Raw genomic sequence first — 21,540 nt, 5'->3', positions numbered from 1 at the left:
TGGAAGCAGCTGCCAAATTCTTTTTCTGAATTGCCTACCATGATCAGTTTTGAGCGTGCAGGATTTCAGGCGCAGCTGAATGTGGTGACCCAGCTGGTGTTGGCCAATATTTATTCCCCTTCAATTTTAATTAGGGCTGTGATCTCATGGTCTAAGGTTTGGTGCATTTTACTGCCCTCTATGTAATATAAATGGCTTCTGCTGGGGATCTTGGGTAAAAGTCTGCAGTTCTTACACAGCCTTCACTATGGCAAAAATTTCCTTGGGCTGGATAGTAGATAGCCACAGCTTTGCATTGTAGGTTGGAGTGCAGGACCACCCAGCCCAGCAGCAGCTCTGGGATGCATTGTGCTGCAGGGAGACACAATACTTCTGGAGCTCTCAGGAGCACAGATGGCTGCTGCACAACTCAGGGAGAGGGGGGCTGCAGCATCCACTTCTCTCTGCTTCCCCGTCCCCACTCTTCCCTGCCCTCTTTACAAAAGATAGCACTAACAGCGGCATTAGCAGTAGCCCATTGACTTCCATGAGAGTTATGTTCTAGTGAAGATTAGATAAGGAATGCAGGCATTGGCCCCTTACCAATAAAACAAAAGAAGCAGCCTAAAATTTCCCTTTGTAGGACCCATCTGACCACATCTAGACGTCATATTAATCCTTTAGGAGCTGTGCTCTAGTATCAAAGTAATGGATATAAAAAAAACTCCTTGTATTTAGGGTTATTCTTCATTTTGGAGTAGCAAGACATATCCCCAATTTTTATTTCACTGGGAAGGGGTTGATGCCCTGTAGAACAAACTCCGTGCATATTCAGTTACCATATGGTCTTTAGATAATACAGTGATTGATCCCTGAGATCAGATTGCTCAGGCTGCATGTTACGGTGCCCTGCAAAACTCAAATATAGCTAGGAAGAACCTCTAATACTCTCTCCTTCAATAGTTGAGGCCAAATCCGGCACTCATTACCTGCAAACTTCAGAGGCAGTAAATCTTAGTCAACAGCAAGATAACTTAGCCAAAAGATGAGCCTACTGTTGGAGTCTCAAAAGCCTCTTCCCCGAGCCAGACCTGCCCTGCAGCTGAGACTTGTAGAGCTGCTGTGGAGAATGAGATCACCAGGTGTGTGTGACTTTATTAGAATCAGTTTGTTTATCCCTGTTAAACCTGATCAGTTACCTGTCATGAAGTAAATGATGCCATTTAAGAGTTTACTTTGGCTGCAAAGCCTGTGCACTGAGCTGTCTTGTTTGCAAGGTTCTCTCTAAAGTGGTGTACTCTGCTCTTCTGCTCCTAAGCACTTGTAACAAACCAAACAAGGCTTTCATTTTTTTCCCTCGTATGTGTCATAATTATTTGTCTGTGCCTCCCTTCTATAAACTCTCACATTTAACTACTTGATGCTCTTAGAAGGTGAAATAATGAACTTAGAGGATGGTAACTGAAGAGTTTGTTAGTGTCATTTTGAGTCAGTGATGTTACCTGTCTTTCACTGTTGGAATATTTCCCTTTTCTTGTCTCCTTTTTCTGTTATTTTATTGTGAGGTGATTTTTATTGGTTTTATTCTGAACTCCATCTTAATAAGTTGTAGAAAAGAAAGAAGCAGAGAGATGTACACAAGGAACTGTGTTTTTATTAATCTCTCTCTGGGGAAACCGATTTAGTACACTTAGATGAATTAATAGACTAAAGGAAGCTGTATTTTTATGGGGGAGAACATGTAAATGTGTGTGATAGAACAGATTCTCAGGTTGATGGAAAGTGTAGTTTTAGGGCCTAACTCTTCTTTAACTTGTATTGGTGTAAACAGGAGTAACTCCAGTTAAGTCAATGAGTGTAAAATGATGTAAACCCACTGTCACTGAGAGATGAATCAAGGTCTTAAATAACACTGAGGTATTTTAAGTCTGGTTCCCTTCAGCTATACCATTTATCACTGGTGTTTGCTGTGGCATGTGCTATATTGCCTCTGGATTTTTCAAGTTATGTACAATTAAGTGCTATGAAGATCATCCTGACAAAGTGCAGACATACTGCGAAAGTGCAGCTCGGGGCCAGAAGTTGGAATTTTACATCATTTAAATCTTGTTTCAATTCAACCTGCATGCATCCTGAGGAAGGGGAAGCTGGACCAGATCTGAGGGAGTGGCATTGTGACTTGATGCATGAGGTCACAGTTCTGGATAGGCCGCCAGTCCAAATTTGCATAAGTGGCATTGCGACCTGGCACACAAGTTCACACCACCACTCAATTTTAATCCAGCTACAACTCTGTCCTGACAGAGGGGTGTCCAGGCCAAATTTCCAGCTCTGGTCAGGGGCCAAGGAACTATTGAGCCCCTTGGTGTAAGCATGATCTCAATGGTGACTCTCCTGGCCTGCACCTGTCCTTAAACCCCCAGTGTGCTGCTCTGGCATTCCCTGGAATGCTATTACCCAGCGTGTATTGGAACTCTGCAGGTGTGCTTGTGTGCCTGCTTGAAGTCTCTCCTTAAACATGCTTCTTCCTAAACGCCTGTAACCTTAGCCTGCCCCTCCAGGAATCAGTAACCAAATAGGTGACAGGAAAACTTAAATACTAAGAAAAAAATCCCAATGCCAAAATGGTTTAACTGTCAAGGCATGTGCCAGTGTCACCACTCAGTCACTTGCTGGCTATTCGATCCCGCCCTTCATATAGTTAGACTGTAACCTCCACGGGCCAGGAGCTTATATTCATTCTTGTCTGTGAAGAGCCTAGTGCACTGTGGATAATAAATAAACAATTACAAGTTTTTTAAATGCATCAATAAGGCTGAGATTTAGTCACCGATATTTTTGATAAAAGTCATGGACAGGTCACAGATCGTGAATTTTTATTTATTGCTTGTGACCTGTCCATGACTTTTACCAAAAATATCGGTGACTAAATCTCTACTTCTGGATCCCTGCTGCTCCAGGGGTCCCCTGCTGGGTGGCCCTGCTGCAGTGTTGGGGGTTGACTGCCCCCCAGCTGCTGCTCCCGGGGACAGGTCTCCAAATGGCCTCAAGGTGTCCCTGGGGCTGCTCCAGCCGCCCAGATCCTGCTGCTGCTTGGACGGTCCCCAGGGCACCCCCTAGGACCAGCCAGCTGCACCGTCCGCTGCTCATACAGTCCCTGGGACCAGCTGACAAGGGCCACCCAAGCAGCAAACCAGCCGCACTGTCTGCTTCTCGCACAGTTCCAGGGACCAGCTGCCCAGGGCCGCCCAAGCAGCAGCCATTGTGGCTGGCTCTGGGGTGGGCCCTGGGACCGCTGGTTTGGCCTTCCCTAGGGCCGCTCCCAGGACTGCTGCTTGGGCGGTCCGTGGGACCAGCCGCACCGGCCGCTGCTTGGGCAATCCCTGAAGCAAGCTGCCAGTGGCTTCCCAAGCAGTGGCTGGTGCGGCTGGTCCTGGGGACTGCTGGAGCAGCTGGCCCAGGGTCGCTCCAGCAGTGGCCAGTGTGGCTGGCCATGGAGCACCCGAGCAGCTGGCCCCAGGCGGCCCTGAAGTCAGCTGCACCAGCCACTGCGGAAGTCACAGAGGTCATGGAAAGTCACGGAATCCGTGACTTCTGTGACCTCCGTGAAATAATCGGTGCCTTATACATTAACAATGCTGAGTTTAATGAGACCAAAGAACCATCTTTTCAATCACAATCTTTTCAATAACTTTTCAGTTTGCAGTGTAATGGTTTTTCTCAAAGCTCAGGGAACTGATTCCCTGAGATATTCCAATTTGAGACTGTGCTGATTTTAGTTTTCTCTGTTCCTCCTCCTCTGCTATCATTTGTGTAGACCAGACCAGTTTGTATTAACACTTCTTTCTGTCTGTAAACTTTCTGATTTTCCAGAAGACATGTTTTCATTTGGATGACAAAGCACTCTCATCTGCCCACTCTCATCTGCCCATCTTTCATCTTGCATCATATGCCTGGAGAACTTTCCCACCAGCTGGCCACCTTGCTCTCATAGAAACCACTTCTTAAAATACATTTCTTCCATAAATCCTTTAAAATGAATCCACCAAAGAAAGGTCATCCTGTCTGAGCTGCCTGATCTACTCAACCAATCCAGTTTGCTCTTTGGGGAGAAGCTTTACTTCCATAAGCAGTATCTTCCAGACCCTCCCCTTCCCCTCTTCCCCACCTCAGCCTACAGTGCTCCTCATTTCAGTTCAGGCTATGTTTTGTCATTTTGTTATGTTTTTTATTAGAATTGCAGTCTCTTCTTGGCTAAGAAGCCTGTGATGTGCCACGTACACCCATGGCATAATGTAAATAAAAACAAATCACATCCGTACACTGACTGGCAAAAACACATCTATGTTTTTAAGTGGCGATAGAGGTTTAAAATAATCCCTCTGTGAAGACACGTGAAATGAAATGAAACCTAGCTGAGCCAGAGTCTGAGCAGCAATTCTACTCTGCAAGGGCCTGATTCATACAAAAATAAGCAACTTCTGCACATCAGGGACTGATGTGAGGTCCCAGGAAGCCCCAGTTTTATGATGTGAAAGAAGATATTACTGTTGAACTGGGGCTTAAATTTGCTAATTTCCCTGTCTACATCATTTCAGTCACTTTCCCTCTATTTCATTATGCTTGGGTCACATTCATATTTGCAACCAAAAGGGGAAATGGAGACTCTACAGAATACAATTCGATGAGCGTAATGAATCCGACAAAGTGAAGCATGTACTGTATGCAGCATTGCAGCTTGGAGAAAAAAAACCTTCAAAGAGCAAAAATATGCACAGTATGTCATTACGCCACACAGACACTGTCTTCTACCTTAAAAATGTGAAAATGCTCAGCCTTCAAAACAGGATGTTATTGGAGAACAATTGTGTTGCCTCAATTTGGTTTTGGTTTTTGCATGTGGCTGAGATGTAAATTGGCAGGGCAACAAAGTTTCACAACAGAGACATCACTGTGCACACAAGCAAGAGCCTGTTTCCTGTAGAAACAAGCACTGTGTCCTTGGATGACATTCTTTAATCCAGTAGTGCACAATACAAATCTCCCAGGGTTTGAAAAATAATCAGTCCAGGTTGCTTAGGGATCCAGATGTGGAAACAATACAGGGACACTGTTGGGTGGAGGTGGAGGAGAGAACCTCAAATTTAGTGTTATTGTAGGTTGCTGGTCCACCACTAGCCCGCTCTCTGCTATTTGGAGTCATTCTCTCACCTTTTACCTGGTTGGATTTTATCCTATTAGTTTTAATTTCATTTACCCTGCTGCAGTAGCAAAGTTAAAATGAACTAACCAAGTAATTCAACACAGCTAGTTGGTTGTTGGAGAAGTTAGTGGATGGATAGTCATTTTTTGGGAGCTGCTATGGAGCCAGGTTGTATAATGCTGCTTTTGTTTGTGCTGCACTTTGGGCAAAAATACCCAAACACACACAACTGGTGCTGAAATGAAGCCTTCATCCAAGTGCCTTCTGGTATAGTTTTCAGGATCTGATTGTTTGCCAGCAAGATACGGATGGTAGTAGTAATATACTTCCCAAATGAGAGCGTTCACATGGGAAATTCTTAAAGACAGAATCCCAGATGACTTTCTTAGGGGATTGATTTTACTTTCTAACCTGTGCTTTGTTGAAAGAGTAAATCCCAGGAGGCACTTTGGATAACCTGGAATATAGGACTGCCATTTGGTTAGACTGGTTAAGGAGCAAGAGCTTTTGCAATTACTTATAGAATACAGTAACCATATGAAGCACTTTACCAATACATCAAAGAGCAGTTCCCTGCAATCTGCTCTAAGACATTAGTTAAAACTGAAGTACACAAAGGTGCAGACATGCTGTCAAGGAGAATAACATTGGAAGGCTTCGTGCAACAATGTAAAACACATAGAGTATATTTTTAAGGATCGATTTTAAAGAGAAAAAGGGAGGTTACTTGCCTCAGAAGGAATGGGAGGCAGTTCTTTTACAGATGAATGTAGCAGTTTACAACCGGTGAAGTATATCAAATGAAATCTCACAAAACACACAGTCCTTGCCCCAAGGAGCTGGCTGTTCAAAGACACAAATACATACTGTATGTAGCATACAGACACAAGACAAGGAGTATTGGTATTTGTGCAGTCCTCATGACATTCTATTTATTGCCATATTTGGGTCAAAAGTCCAGGATGCCCTGAAGCATAGCCTCTCCGAAATGACTCTTCAACTTGTAATTAAACTGTTCACAAATAATCCACATCTCCACAAACAGCATTCAGTAACGTAGGTGATGGTCAATGTACGTGCATAACCAAGAGCAGAATATGGCCCACAGGCTTTTAAAACATGCCTAAATTGTGATGCATAATTCATTTGCAGTTGAACTTTTTAATAATAAATCAGGTGAGGCTTTCAAGCTAATAAGAACTTGATTCCAAAAGAACAAGAAAGGCAGTTAGAAATTGTAGGGGATTAAGGGGGAGACGGAGAAAGAAATTGAAGCTGCACTTAACTGGACAAGAAATAAGAGCAGAGATGGATGAACTATTCATTGTGAACAATGTATTTATTGGATCTGTCCTTGTTTTCTGTTCATGAATTGTCCACAAGCAGATTGGAATTCGTACTAACTTGTTTGTTCATAATTTTTTGCCAAACAGTTATGAACATACAATATATGTGCTCGTGGCTTATCTTAACTGTCCAGAGTGAATCCTTTTTCAGATATTCAGTATTTAGAATTTAGTCACATGATTGCTCACGTAAATCACATAGTAATAGTTTCTCTGATGGGATTAATTTACTTTTATAAATAGGAAAATTTTCTGAAGAGAACACTGAAGCATTGCATATTTCAGGGGAAGAATTGAACTAAATCAGACAAAATTGATTTTTAAGAATGTGATCTTATGTTTTTACAGCTAAACTTTTTTCTGCTAGAATCTCAGTCCTCTGATACTGCATCATTCTTGTTTCTCTTGATGTCTTGTGTAATAAGCTGGTTAAGGTTAAATAGATTCACTTAATAAGGGTTATTGGTAATGGAATCTAGTTAACTAGACTGAGTAGAATAATAGGATAAGGGGATGGTTGTTTAGTCCCTGAAGAGACTGATGAGTCTTATTCTCTATTGCTCCTGAGTTCACAGGCTGACATATATTGACAAATGACTAGACTGGGGTTCTCAAACTTCATTGCACTGCGACCCCCTTCTGACAACAAAAATTGCTACCTGACCCCAGGAGGAGGGACCGAAGCCTGAGCCAGCCTGAGCCCTGCCACCCTGGGTGGGGTGGAGTGGGAAGGGAGACAAAGCCAAAAGCTGCGCTCCACTACCCGGGGTGGGAAGACCAAAGCCGAAGCCCAAGGGCTTCAGCCCCAGACATAACCTGAGCCTCGACACCTCGGGCTGAAGTCCTTAGGCTTTGGCCCAGGGCGGTGGGGCTCAAGCTTCGGCTTCAGTCCTGGACCCCAGCAAGTCTAACACCAGCCCTGGCAACCCCATTAAAAAGGGTTCGCGATCCACTTTGGGGTCCTGACCCACAGTTTGAGAACCACTGGACTAGACTAACCACCTGGGTTAAAGTAAGCTGTAGAATTCTCATAGACTCATAGACTTTAAGGCCAGAAGGAACATCATGATCATCTAGTCTGATCTCTTGCATATGGCAGGCCACAGAACCTTGTGCATCCACTCCTGTAATAGACCCCTGACCTCTGGCTGAGTTACTGAAGTCCTCAAATCATTATTTAAAGCAGAGAATTGACTCCAGAGGCTGTGCATGAACAGCCCAGGAGTGGGGGTTCTCACAGCAGAGCAGGGTAAGGCTGGCTCCTACAGTCAAGGATTGGACTGACCTAGCAGATCACCTGTCCAGATAACACCAGAGAGGAATGTCACAGATCGTTAGAAAACTTTGTCTAATTTCAAGCCTAAACTTACTGATGGCAGTTTATATCCATTTATTCTTGTGCCAACATTGGCACTTAATTAAAATAACTCCTCTCCCTCCATGGTGTTTATTTCTCTGATGTATTTATAGCGAGCGCTCACATCTCCCCTCAGCCTTTGTTTGGTTAGGCTAAGCAAGCCAAACTCCTTAGGTCTCCTCTTGTAAAGCAGGTTCTCCATTCCTCAGATCACCCTATTAGTTTGAATTGATACTTTTAAAATATGGGAGATCAGAACTGCGCATAGTATTCCAGATCAGGCCCCACCAATGTCTTGTACAATGGTAATAACATTTCCTATCTCTACTCAAAATACCTCGCCTAATGCAATCCTAGGATTGCATTGGTTGCTTCATGTTGGTGGCTCATAGTCATCCTGTGATCGATTAATACACCAGGTCTTTCTCCTCCTCTGTTGCTTCCAACTGATAAATCCCCAGTTTATAGCAAAAATTCTTATTGTTAATCTCTAAATACATGACCTTTCACTTCAAATTATTAAATTTCATCCCATTTCTATTATTCTTTTGTATGATATTTCAGTCCTCCTTTGTATTGGCAATACCTCCCAACTTTGTCATCTGTAAATTCTATTAATAAACTCCCACTTTTTGTGGTGACCAGGGCCGGCTCCAAGCAAGTGCTTGGGGCGGCCACTCTGGAGAGGGGCGGCACATCCAGCTATTCGGCGGCAATTCGGCGGACTGTCCCTCACTCCCACTTGGAGCGAAGGACCTTCCACTGAATTGCCGCCGCAGATCGCGATTGCGGCTTTTTTTCTTTTTTTGCCGCTTTGGGCGGCAAAAACCCTGGAGCCGGCCCTGGTGGTGACATAGTGGTAGTTCCTTTAGCTGAGGTATGTGTTCAGTTATTTGCCAGCAGCTAGGCATGTGATTGTGCAGGCTGGCAAGCCAGTGACAACTTCTCCTTAGAATGGCTCACTGATCAAGTCTAGCGGGGTGTCAGGAAGATGATGTACTTGCTCCACTTCTGCACACCCTTGTTATTGTCCCACACCCTGTGGGAGAACAATACCATTCATATGCTGTCATCTGATACTTATTTCTATAATCTTTTCTAAAATGCCTGCCTGGTCAAGTATTTTGTCTTGTAAATTTTCTAATCCATAGGCAAAATGACTGTGCAAGTAGGGGATTGTTTAATGGGAGGGAGATATAGAGATTTTTGTGCAGTTTTCCTGTAAGTGGTTCATGGATAAATTCATAGATTGGTTTATAGATAGTCAGTCTTTGTCTCTCTCTCTCCCTTTGTCTTTTCAGGCTCTTTAAATGTCATCATTCACAGGATCTGTTATTATTAATTCCTTCACTTCTTAAAAAATGATTCTCTAATCTGCAAGATTGCTGCCTCACAGTTCATTGACTCACTATCTTCTTCTCTTTGGCTAGCTCAACCTTTCTTTTATGGCTCTCTTTCCTGTTTCAGTGTAGCTACTAACGATCAAAGAAAAAATGTGATGCCATCTTTCTCTCTGTTTGCTGTCTCCTGAGCTCTGATGTGACTCAATCTCTTTTTATATAAAACCACAGGCTTCCATTTGTACTAGTTAATTTTAGCATCATGGACATCCTTTAGTTATTTGTTGTAGTTCTTTAGTTCTGTGCATCTCACCTAGCTAGCACCTGGTCTAGTGTTTTTGAGTGTTGGGCTAATCCTCTGATTTCATGTGCAATTATTTCTTCAGTATTTCCCAGTAGTTACAGATCCATACATTGAAACATATGAAGAATGTAATTCTCCTACCAATCACAAAGTCAGCGGTTAAGGGAGATGAATATTGAAACTGTACTCCTGGGTTGCAATAGGCCTGGCTTCAAGCGGTACCATGCCTGGAAGTCGCTGCAGATTCTCTGTAATCACACAGCTGTTCCAGGGTTTGCTCTGGAGTGGAAACTAGAGAGGCAGTTTTCTTATAGCTTCAAAGATGTCCTAAGAGTAAAAAGAAACAAGCTTAATGGGAAACTAGTTTAAACATGAATTATTCAGTAAGACAAACTGGGACATTGAGCATAGGGAATGTGCCCATTTATTTCAGACATGTCAGCTGTTCTTTGATTCATGGTAAATAATTTCTTCAAGAAAATAAACTTTTACTTGTGAACAGATCAAAGTTTTTACCCAATTTCACAATGTGCTTACAGACTAATAGGTTCTTCTTGTTCAGAGGTTGTTTTCTAAGGAAAACAAAAAAGCATTTTCTTTTGATCTCAACCTGTTTCCTTCCATTTTAATGTGATGTTTCCTTCCCACATAGTTTGGAAAACTCAGAAAAAAACCCCAATCTCTATTAAAAGGTGCCAAAAAGAATATATTGTAATTGTATTATTTGGACAGATATGATTCTGACTAAATCCAGAGACTCCAGACTGATAGAGAACTTGGAATTTCCAAGAACTCTATTAAAGAATGAACAACTATTTAAAGGAATCACATGGTTTACGAATCATTTCACTCACCACTGAAATACAGCTACCTGTAGTGTGGAAGTCTGTAACTTTACAATGGCAGACAGTGACACTAGTGCACTACTGAAAGGGAAGAATACTTTAACCAACTGAAATAAGGGAGATTTTTATGTAAGCAGAATATAAATTATTCAGCTGCAACTGGCCAAGTCACCAGGGCGAATATCTCTACTCTTGTGAAAAATGCCATGGAATCTTTAATGACACAAGTGGTCAAAAATTTTATATCTCATCCAAAATATGACATCTCCATGCAGTCACACTGTGCGCTCATCACCTCACTGAGGCATTGATTCAGCACTGCCTTAGAAGGTAGTGTGCAGGCTATTGTCTCCAACCCTGCTTCCTGTAGCATGTGTTTCCTGTGGTCTTCCCTACGTTTCCTAGCTAGGTTCAACTCATCTTTGTTTGTGAGATCAGACAGGATCACAGCCTGATGTGCTGCAGATATAGAAGGAGCTATCTGAATCATAACATTATCATAAAGATGGAAAATAACTATTAGGTGATTTGCGTGTTCCCTCTCCCAATGTAGGGTTGTTCCAGACAGTCTCCCTGGCTTTGTTCAATCTAGTTATAAAGTGTGCCAGTAATGAGGCTTCCAGCACTTTCCTAATAAAATGGGATGATTGAAATGAAACATATTTCAGAATCCCTGCTGTACCTCTCTGAGAGCTACATTTATGGTCACAACTTTTAATATTTTAAATAATATTCAAATTAACTTATTGTTAATTAACCCCATTCTAGGAAATCTTCCTGCTATTGCTCATATTGCTGGAATGACTTTGTGCAATGTAAAATATTTACAAAGGGCCTAAATTTATACCAAAGATTTACAGATCTGTTGAATTAACACCAACTCTGGAGAACATCTGAAGAATCTACATTGTAAGAGTTATTTGAAAAAGCCGAGCGTACGCAAGGAAAGAAAATGGAAGTGTCCTGAAAGCAGAGCTGTGTGTCTTTTATGGAAAGTCTTCAGAGAATCAAAAGAGATACTGCATGCCCTCTGTTGTATCCACCAGGCAAGGTATTAACAAACTTCAACAGAACTTTATTTACAGTGGAAATCTCTTTACCAAGCTGTAGCTGCACACTCTGTAACTCTCCCAGCCTCCTCAATTCCTCCCCCATCCTTCCTGTTTCCTGTCCTTTCAGACTCCCAACAGCCAGTGCTCCCAGTTCTAATAATCACATGCAGCATCTAAACACCACACCCTCCAGCTAGGTCTGAGATTTTCTAGGAGCTTTGTGATAAAGTTATACATTTTTAACTATATATGAAAATATTCGGAGTATATAAAAAGACATATTATTAGCCAGGGGAATCAGACTTCAAACTTTTAAAATGCTTGAATGAAGTTTCTCTTGAACTCCTAAAGGACCAGTATTGGAACTTTGGCTGCTTATTATTAAATGATGCAGGTAACGGTACTTATGGTTGTACTGGAGTTGTAAAGAAGTAGTCAGGTCAGGAATGGTTCAATCAAAGGGAAAAAAATTAGGACCAATTAGCCAAATTCTCTCTTAAAGTACATAGATGCAACTCTGATTTATTTTAATGGGAGTTGTAAACATATATCTGAAGGCAGAATTTGGCCAATTACAGTCATGGTCACATGTGAATGCAGTTTGGTGTTAATGAACATGGAGTAAGAACAAAGGAAGACACCTTTCTGTTTAGTAAATATGTCTCTGCTATAATGCCTACCACAGCAGGAGTGAGATTGGAAATTATTACAGAAAAATCTCTAAATCCATTCACTGAATGCAGGAAAAGATAGAGTTATTCTAGTTTTCTTAGGCTCTGGTTATAACTCAGATTAGTGCTGGTATATGTGGCAAAGAAAAGTAAATGTTGTTGAAGGAGGTTCAACAAACAGAATTAAAATAACACTCAGGTTTCAAAGATTTCTCATGAAATGTGGCCTTATTCTTGTCGGAAAAGAAGAGCCTTTGATGTGACTTATTAGAAGTTTATGCTGGTTCCTAGTGGATGGTAAAGTTGCATGCACACAGAAGTATATTGTCCTGTTGTTTTGGGAAAATATCACAAAGAAATCAGTCTGGTATTGATACAATAATCATAGATTTGTTTCTATTTGTGCCTTTTATTATAAGAGTGCCTGCCATGAGAATGAGGTTATGTGGAAAAACAAAAAGCTGTGGGGATGATAGAGGCAGTGACTTTCCTTTTGTTTGAATGGTTCTTCTAATCAGATGATGACTTGAGGTGCAACAGTTTATAGTCCTACACTAATTTCTTAACATACAAGGGAAAATTTAGGCTTATACAGATTTCTGGAACAAGGAAAGTCAATCATATATTTTATATGTGAATTCACTGTTTGCCTGTCTGTTTCTTCCTTACAATGTTTCTTATTCATAGGTATTTAATACTTTATATTTTTTTATATTGATTGAAAGTGACTAGCACATCAAAGTATTCTCTTGTACCTAATAGCATGTGTTTCCTAAAATCTTACTTGTTATGGATATGAATGGCATAATTTGTTATTGACTAGTCACCTGCACAGATGATTGGTTTCTTTTAAAGTATTTTAGTTACAGGAGAGTGAGAAAATTTCTTAAAACAAACTTTAACTATGCATTACTTTTTTCATATAATTTGTAATAGGCAGATAGGTTAGGGATAGATGGGATAGCATCCACTGAGGGTTTTTATTTGATACTGTATAGACTGGTATTGTTGAGAAACAGAGAATTATTGAAATAATGGGAATTTTAAGGTTATGAATGGAAAAAGGTTGGCCTGTGGCTTATTGTTTGACACTTCAGGGAAAGACAGCAGCACCCTCCACCTGTTAATATACAGACAAACTTTATTCTGAACAAAGTATATGCTCACCCTTTATTCTGACCACCTAACTAAAATAATGTCTGTAAAGGGACAAGAGATGTGAAACAACACATTTACCTAGAGAAAACAGAGTTTCATTCAGCATTTTGTAAAATCAGCTCCTCCTGCACTGATACCTTTTATTTCAAAGATTGTTTCAGAACAATATTTTATGGCCTCAATGACTCCTAGATGCAGAGGTGACACAGAAATATGATCTCTAATAGCATGAAAGGCATTGCTATAATAGAGATGCCTTCACTCATTGATGTCATTGGCCACATTTTTTACTCTCTCTTTGAGGTATCTGTGGTTTGTCTGGTGACTTTTTGGTGCCTCAGTAATGTCGAGCCCCATCATTATTAAACCAATATTCATCAAAAGCAGCAGTCATTTCAAGAACCAATGGGTTTCATCTTTTTTGGTTTTCCTTTGTGTCGAACTCTTCTCTCTCCTATATTTGGAGATGCTGCTCCATTACTGCCTTAAATCTATCAAAGACCAAGGATGTTTTCATAGATTCATAGATTATAGGACTGGAAGGGACCTCGAGAGGTCATCGAGTCCAGTCCCCTGCCCGCATGGCAGGACCAAATACTGCCTAGACCATCCCATTTCTATTGAGAAAAATCAACAGAGTGTTTTAGCTGATGATGTGGCTATCATAATTTTACAGGGATCATGATTTCAGTGGTATACCTAACAATTGAGATGTACAGGAAGTGGAAATAATAGTCATAGTGGCAATTTAATATCATCGTACGTAATGGATGTTGCTCATTGGAAGGACACATACTGCATTAAACATACCAAATGATTTGTTTGGGTATGTAAGTGTGAGCGAACGAGGGGAAACAATCTGTTCTGCCTTTTCATGTCTGATTTTTTTGTAAACAAATCTTGCACATTGTAACAAACAACAATGAGTTGAGCTAATTACAGTACTGGAGAATAAGAAGAAAGCATTGAGAATCTTCCTAAGAATTATTTCTGTATTAAAAGAGACACCCCTTGTCTTATTCTAAGAGGGTTATGATGGGGAGTGCACCCCACACAGGCCCTGATGGGGTTAATGTGAGCAGCCCCTGCAAAAGAGAAAAAGCCAGACCTAATTGATAATGAAGCCTACTGAGGAGGGCCTGGGTGCTGACTATAAAGCCATGAAGTTTGTAGTAGAAAGAGGCTGCAGGGAGAGTCTGTAGTTACTTGCTGGGGGATAGAAGAAGTAAGAAGCTGTCCAGGGAGGCAGCAAGGAGTCTGACAGAGTAGACCTTGGCTGCCAGCTACAGGGTCCCTGAGCTGGAACTCAGAGTACAGGGATCACCTAGGCTCCCCTACAAGCCACCAAGGAAGGTGGGGTGAAACACACTAAAGTAAGAGGTATATGTACTATGGAGCCCAGAGACCGATGTAGTTTGGTTGGACTCTGTTCTCTCAGAAGGGGTGGACTAAAGCATGACTTGTCCGGAGGCCAAATTGCGAGACGAGAGACCACTGCAGTAAGCGAGCAACCTCGGCAGGGGGCTCCATATGGGGACAACCGCTGTGCTACGCCTGGCCACATGGAGGTGCTCCTGTGGTGAATTAACTCCTTTACAGGGACATTTTTGCATTTTACTAGAACTCAGGTACATTACTGACCAACTCAGCCTTTTGTAACTTGAATGAAAACAACTCCACATACAGAAGGGATGAAAAAGCATCAGATGAAAAATGAGAGAAACTCAAAATACAAGTACATTTTCTAAAAGCACTAGGTCAGGTCATCTCAACTTCCTGTAGCCCTGACTACTGCTTACTTGGTATCCACTATATTTAGGAGTATTTTAGGCATGAATAACAAAGCTCCCATAAACCTGCAGAACTATTGCCAGCACTTCCCTAAGGCTCTGATCCTACAATTGTGGAAGAAAGTGTCCACCTGCGTAGATCTCACTTCAGGACTGGGACTTGAGAAAGCTGGCAGTATCCCTGCTTTTTAGTGGCCTGGGTACTTTTCTTATAAACCTATCTATATGAGCACATGATGTAGCATACTCCTTTTTAATCTACATAATGTTATACTCCCCACACAGCTAGGGCTGCCAGGGCACCAAAAATCTTCCTTAAATTAATGATGAGATGAGCTTTTTCTAGGTCATGTTCCCTTTACAGTTCACATCATTACTAGACCATCCCCAGCTAACGAAAGGAAGAAGAACATTTGGATCATTGTCAGGGTATCTCAGAGATGAAATTGGTTTGCATCAGTGAATGGAAAAAAAGTAATAATTTAATCACATTGATCATCAAATGCCTTGAGAAAAACAGCATATTCCCATGTGTCCTATTGCAGTAGTACAGCAGAATTCTTTCTCATGGTAGTGTTCCTGCAAGATGGAAGAGCGTAAGGCTTTACAAAAAGCTTTTTCTGTATTTGCAAGTAATTAAATTGAAAAGTTTCACATCTGTTTAAAGGCATAATGGGAAATTGATGAAAACCCCACCTAAAGGAGTGAATTTATGATTCCCAGAACAATTAGGGAAATCAAGAAAATGAAAAACTGAAGTACCACCACATATTTAGATGTTCAACTGTAAAAGAGAAGTGTTTTATTGAATGTTTAAAATATAACAGTATTAAAAAAGACAAACTTCAGAAGTAACCCCAAAATGAAGTATAATTGCGGAATCAATATATAACTTGGCAGTTCTAAGAAACATTCTTGTAACCTTCCATACTCACTAAAAAGTGAACAATGAATTGACAATGTATATTAAGTACAAATATTGAGAAAAAATAATTAACTGTGGGGGAGGCATATGACCTCTATGGTAATGACTGCTGAATTCCTGGGTCAACAGCCTCCTGAATAATAAATGTGTAGTTCACTGCTGATTTATGATTAAGAAAAAAATCTAGAATTCTAAAAGTCTTCCCACTGAATTACATTTATCATACAATCTAGTGAGTAGGAGAAACCTTGAAGTCAGTGCAAGCTGTAAACATGAACCCCAGGGTAGGATTTGGCCTAAGATGACTTTTTTTCATTAGTTTTATTTTTGTATTAATAGAAGGCATACTCCAAAAACAGTCTCAAGGAATAAAACAATCCACGGAGCAGGCTAAATCTACATGTCACTGCCATGCGATGACACAAGTTAAATCAGGTCACTGACAAAATATATGCCCCAATTCTTGATGTAAAGGATACCAGAAAAACCAGTTATTTCTATGTTGTGGTCCACTGGTTTTCTGTCACTCCCTTTACTTGAGGCCGAGGTACTGTATCATGTGTGTTTAGTCTCTCACGTCTGATTGGGATAGCTGATATTTCTAAATGCTTCAGAGCCATCAAGCTATGCACATTGTCAGCCTATGGAAATGCATGTTTGTATACTATTACATCCTCCTCCCTCTGATTGGCTCACACTCACTGGTTTTTCATTTAAATCATATTGGAAATAGACCGTGTCAACCTCCATGTTTGTATAGCACCTTGAACAATAGGCCTCTTGCATGGCACCTTTGGGTGCTACCACAGTACAAATAATAACAACACATTAATTAAAATAAAATAGGGCTGTGAGTGGCTCCAGTTGTGGTGGAAATTACACCCCCTGTAACTGGTCAGCTTCCCTTCCTAATTCACAGTGGCTTCCAGTCTCATTAATTTGTCAGATCCCTTACCCCCAACATAAAAAATAGCCCCTGTGTCAAACTGAACATCTGAAGGATCTGTAGTTTGGTTCTATAGTAATGGTTATCTTTGCTCACAAAAATCTAACAAGAAGTCTCAGGCGTCATTGCAAGAGTTTTTATGAGCAGCCACAGGATTAGGTAGCTCTGCCACAAACATTCCTATGTTAAAATGTACAAGCTAGTACAAGTATAAGGTCACTCTTGCAAGAGTAGAGACCACAGACCTTGTCAGTTCGAATCTAGTTCGAACCTCCGTGTCATCCCCCGCAGCCAACTAACTCGCAATCCCCATCCCACTGAGGAGTCATTACAGCTAAAGTCCCTCTGAGCTCTCATAACCCTGGGCTGTAGCATGTTCAGTCACTCTGTGGGGATGGCACATGTGCAGTCTGGTCAGCACTAGGCTAGGAGAGGATGGAGCATGCTCAGTGAGGATAGAATCTTTGTAGATTTTAGCTGTTAATATTGATGTTTTTATTGAGCATGTGCAAACTGCAATTTTTTCAAAGGCTTATAACTTGACCAGATATGCGAGGATTTTCCTGCGGTTGGCAATAGGCATGTCCTTGACACACAGGCGATCCCCTGTCAAATGTCAAGTCCCTCCTCCAAAGCATGGAGGTACTAGAGCATTTCTGAAAAAGTCTCAGGAATTTTTTAACATGAGCTAAACAATGTATATTTCCCTAGCTTCTTTCTCACAAACAGGTGGACCATTTTGGCTGAAAGTTTCAAAGAAAATTCAGCCTCAGATTGACAGCAGGCATGGAAAAATTCAGCACAAATAGTTAAAGTTTTGTAAAGTTATGAGCAACTGGAAACAGAGTCTTATAATGGGAAGTGTTGAAAAAGCCTCTATAATAGGCAGTGCTTCCAGCCCTACCTATAACAAAATAGAATCACTTTCAGAAGAAAATGCCAAATTCCTTTCACTGACTTAGTTTTCCCCAGCAAATTCTTCACATGGTATATCCAGTAAACTAATAAGTAACTTAAATTATGTCTATGCCAGGTGTTTCTGGCTCTGTCCACTGCACGTTTATTTTGGCATTATGGCAATTTGATTTTCCAGTTAGAAAACACCTGTCATTAAACAAATCCAGTGTTAATTTTGCTAATGATGCTATACAACTGAATTTCTTTGGGTTGTGGACTCTGCAAGCAAAGTCTTGAAAAACACTAATGAGGCATGCAGCTGTGTGACCCTCTGTCCTCCCCTCCACCATTCCTACTTCTCTCTGTGCTCTGATCTATTGCATCTTAGCTTAAACAAGACACTAAGCTTTTTGGTACAGGAAGTGTCTTCCCAGTGTTTTTACGGAATCTAGCATATGACATGACCCTGATCCCAATTGGTCCCACTGGGGGCTGTGGTAATACAAATAATGCGTACATCGTGAGTCTTGTTCTCAGATTTGGAGGAGGGGAGGAAGGGTTAAGGGAAGAGATCACTAGAGAGTTTGCACTTTGGAACCTTTCTTGGCTAATTTCTACTCAGGCATTAAGATGAATTTGTCTTATAATGAGTTCACATGAGGCTCCAGGGGGAAAAGGTAGCAGAAATTCTGCTGATGTATAAGAAAACTCTCAGCTCTTCTGTGTCTCCAGAAGAGGAGTCACTGCTTAGTGATCTGGTTCTCAAGTTAATATGTTAGGCTCTAATCTGGCAAAATAAATAGCCTTTCAATTACTTTTACAGTTGTCTTCAAGATCCCTGTATAGGAAAAAACAGTTAGTAACAGCATCTTCCTCACTGTATCTGCTCAGCCAACAGAAAGAAGAGGGCAAGTTTGCTCAAAGGACACTGCCTCAGTGTCTCACCTCATCAGGAGATCCCTCTCCTAATGGTAGGAAGGCAACCAAATCCACTGCAACCTAGCAACTGGCCTCTGCACATCACATGAGCCACCAACCTTTTAAAAAATGGCACATAGCCAATGAGGCATTCACTACATCTCTCCGTCCATCTGTCCTTCCACAGTAAAAAAATTCATTTATGAAACAGTACAATTCAGTGATACAGTGATATTGCAACAGCTTTTGTGTTTTAGAGGATATTAGTCTAAGTTATGGACATTAGAGAGAGTCCCTTGTTTTTTCTTTTCCAGTTCATCTCTTCAATCTCCAGTGCAGAGTTTCTGGTTAATAATACTTCAGAAAATAGCTACTTCACCCATTGCAGATGTTGTATGATTCTCAAACTTTTAGGCTTCTCATTAGATATTTGATCCATGATGGAGAAACAGACATAGGGCTGGATTCTGCTCCCCCCCAGGGTAAAGCTGCAGTAACTCTGTTAAAGTTGATTACCCTTATTCTCATTTATACTAAGCCCGCTTATAAGTATAAAGGGGGCCTTAAAGAGGGAGTAAATTAAGGCCCCTTTGCACTGCAAACACAGCATAAAAGGGCCTGTGCGTAACTGAGAATCAGGCCCAAGAAGTTAGTCCGGATTTACAGCAGTATAATGGCAGTCAGAATCTGGCCCATAGTTTCTACATATGTCAAATAATACAGAAGGAAAGGTAATTTTCAGGAGACACAGAATGAGTAACAAAGGGATTTAGATAGTGTTTTGTCAGGAGAAAAATTCTGAGAAAAAGTTGTGTGTGCATAGTCAAGTGTTTGATATTCACTTCACTATTTTAGCTGTAGTGTTTTGCTCTGATTGGGTCAGATAAGGTACATATGATGACTGCCGCTGTGCCCTGAATGGCTGAGGGTACAAGTTCTCCTAGAATGAATGAATTTGCATGTGTGAATGTAAAATCTGTTTCCTGTGAATAATCATGTACATAGATTTGAAATTCACTTTCTGGGAATGAATGTTCATGGAAAGTGAATACAAGCTGTATAAGCAAGGCTAATGCAACATTAATTTATAAATTAGAGTGATTAATCAAAGCTTTTTGTGTGTGTGCAATATTCACCTAGTTCTAATAGGTTTATTATCTTCCTAAGCAACTTCTTTTTCCATTTTTCCATAAGATTTTCAATGCAGGGTTCAGATTATGAAATTTAGTATAAATTGTTGGCGTGCATATGTTATATTAATGCATTAACCTCTTGCTTGGATCCTTTCTGGTCTTTGTTCTCTCTCCTCTGAATATTGCATATTTTGTCAGTAATGGAAGAAAGGGAAAGGGCAGAGAGAGGAAGAAGAGCAAAAGTTGGAAGAAAAAGAGGGAAATGGGAGAAAGAAGAAAAAATGGATGGTAGAAAAGAAAAAAATAAAATATTTGATAAGTGCTATCAGAGCTGACTCATGTGACCTATATACAGGTTAAGTCTGCATATGATTCCTGAATGTGCCTTGAAAGAGTTGTTTGTCTTAGAAAGGTTTTCACTGCTGCATACGGATGCATATAAACACATAGAGAACGTAGCCTAAACCAAGCAGCAGATTTGAAGGAAGATGAGATAGTACTCGTGATATGAAATAGCATGTTACTTTACTATGATCTGATTCTCTAAATTGGTAAATATTAAATATGGTATCAAGAATCTTCCTTCCCCACTCTCTGGTGTCCTTAGATGTTTACTATCCATTTTATTTATTTTCTAAGTATAATTAAAGATGTTAGTGCACATAATAATCTGCAAACCTTCTTTTTAGGAGCCATTTTTAAGTAATAAGAGGGGACAAGATGTTGAAGGGCACAGGAACGTAGTCAAATGAATTATTATGAAATAGCACCAGTTCTGGCCTCCCTTTCCATTTTTCCATGACAATTACATATCTCTAATGGCATTAAAATGAGAAGTTTGGTAGTCAGATTTTAACTTGTTCTTTAATGCATGGGAAACAAATACCCTTTAATTCTGGGATTCAAAGGCATTTTTTAGTCTAATATATTTTCTCCAATTAAGAAATGAGCTGTCCCATTTTGCAACCTTGATTAGCTATTTAACCAAAAAAGAACAGCTTGTTTGGGTAAGTAGCCCTGAGTTCTATGATTATGACCTTGCCTTGTTTTTAATAAAACTCACCTGAAAATCTTAGTGCTGCTGCCCAAATGTCTCAGATTTCTTCTCTACTTAGAGATGCATCTGTCTAATCTTTAGACAAAACCAGTTGTTTATGCTCTTCTGAGAGAACATGTGGGTTTACACATCCCTACACAGGTTGCCCAATTAACATTTGTCTCCTTGGATTACACTGACTAAGGCATAGAGTTGTTCATGCAACTTTTAAGTGAGTCTTCCTAACTTCACTGCTTTCCTTAAAGCGTTACAAAAGGTCATTAACAATTATCATTCCTTTAGTGAATGTTGCCTGTCAAAAAGATTTCAGCCAGATTATTAATCGCCACAACAGTGCTGAGATGGTACATACCTACTCTTGACTAGCTTACATTCCTTATCTCACTGTACCTTTGAGAAACATTTAGCCCTACATCACTCTTATCTTTAACAGACAGTCATCCACAATACTACGCATTGCCTTGTTTCTAACTGGGTGGCATCCATCTGATCGGTAGAGAAGATTTAAATGGAAATGAGTGCACTAGGCAAGCTTGTACTGCTATTAAGAAGTGTTAAGAGTGAATCCAGCCAGATGTCTATTTTTCTAAATTACAAATATGTTATATTTTGGATCATA

General features: G+C 40.6%; 1 protein-coding gene across 5 annotated transcripts in view; it reads left to right on the top strand.

The window, feature by feature from the left end:
- The window catches only part of SLC16A12 (solute carrier family 16 member 12), a 54,611-nt gene that overhangs the window by 6,249 nt on the left and 26,822 nt on the right, over window positions 1-21,540 (top strand). Inside the window, exon 1 of one of the 5 annotated variants that reach the window (XM_054033386.1) lies at window positions 11,286-11,425. The exons of the other annotated variants lie outside the window; for them this stretch is intronic. The gene's annotated coding sequence lies outside the window, so the exon portion shown is untranslated. Of the gene's footprint in view, window positions 1-11,285; window positions 11,426-21,540 lie in introns of those variants that run through there. 5 annotated transcript variants of the gene reach the window in all.

The sequence above is a fragment of the Malaclemys terrapin genome, chromosome 7 (assembly GCF_027887155.1).
Source record: "Malaclemys terrapin pileata isolate rMalTer1 chromosome 7, rMalTer1.hap1, whole genome shotgun sequence".
Lineage (NCBI taxonomy): Eukaryota > Metazoa > Chordata > Testudines > Emydidae > Malaclemys > Malaclemys terrapin.
Note: the sequence above shows the minus strand (reverse complement) of the source record. Positions and strands in the feature narration are given on the sequence as shown.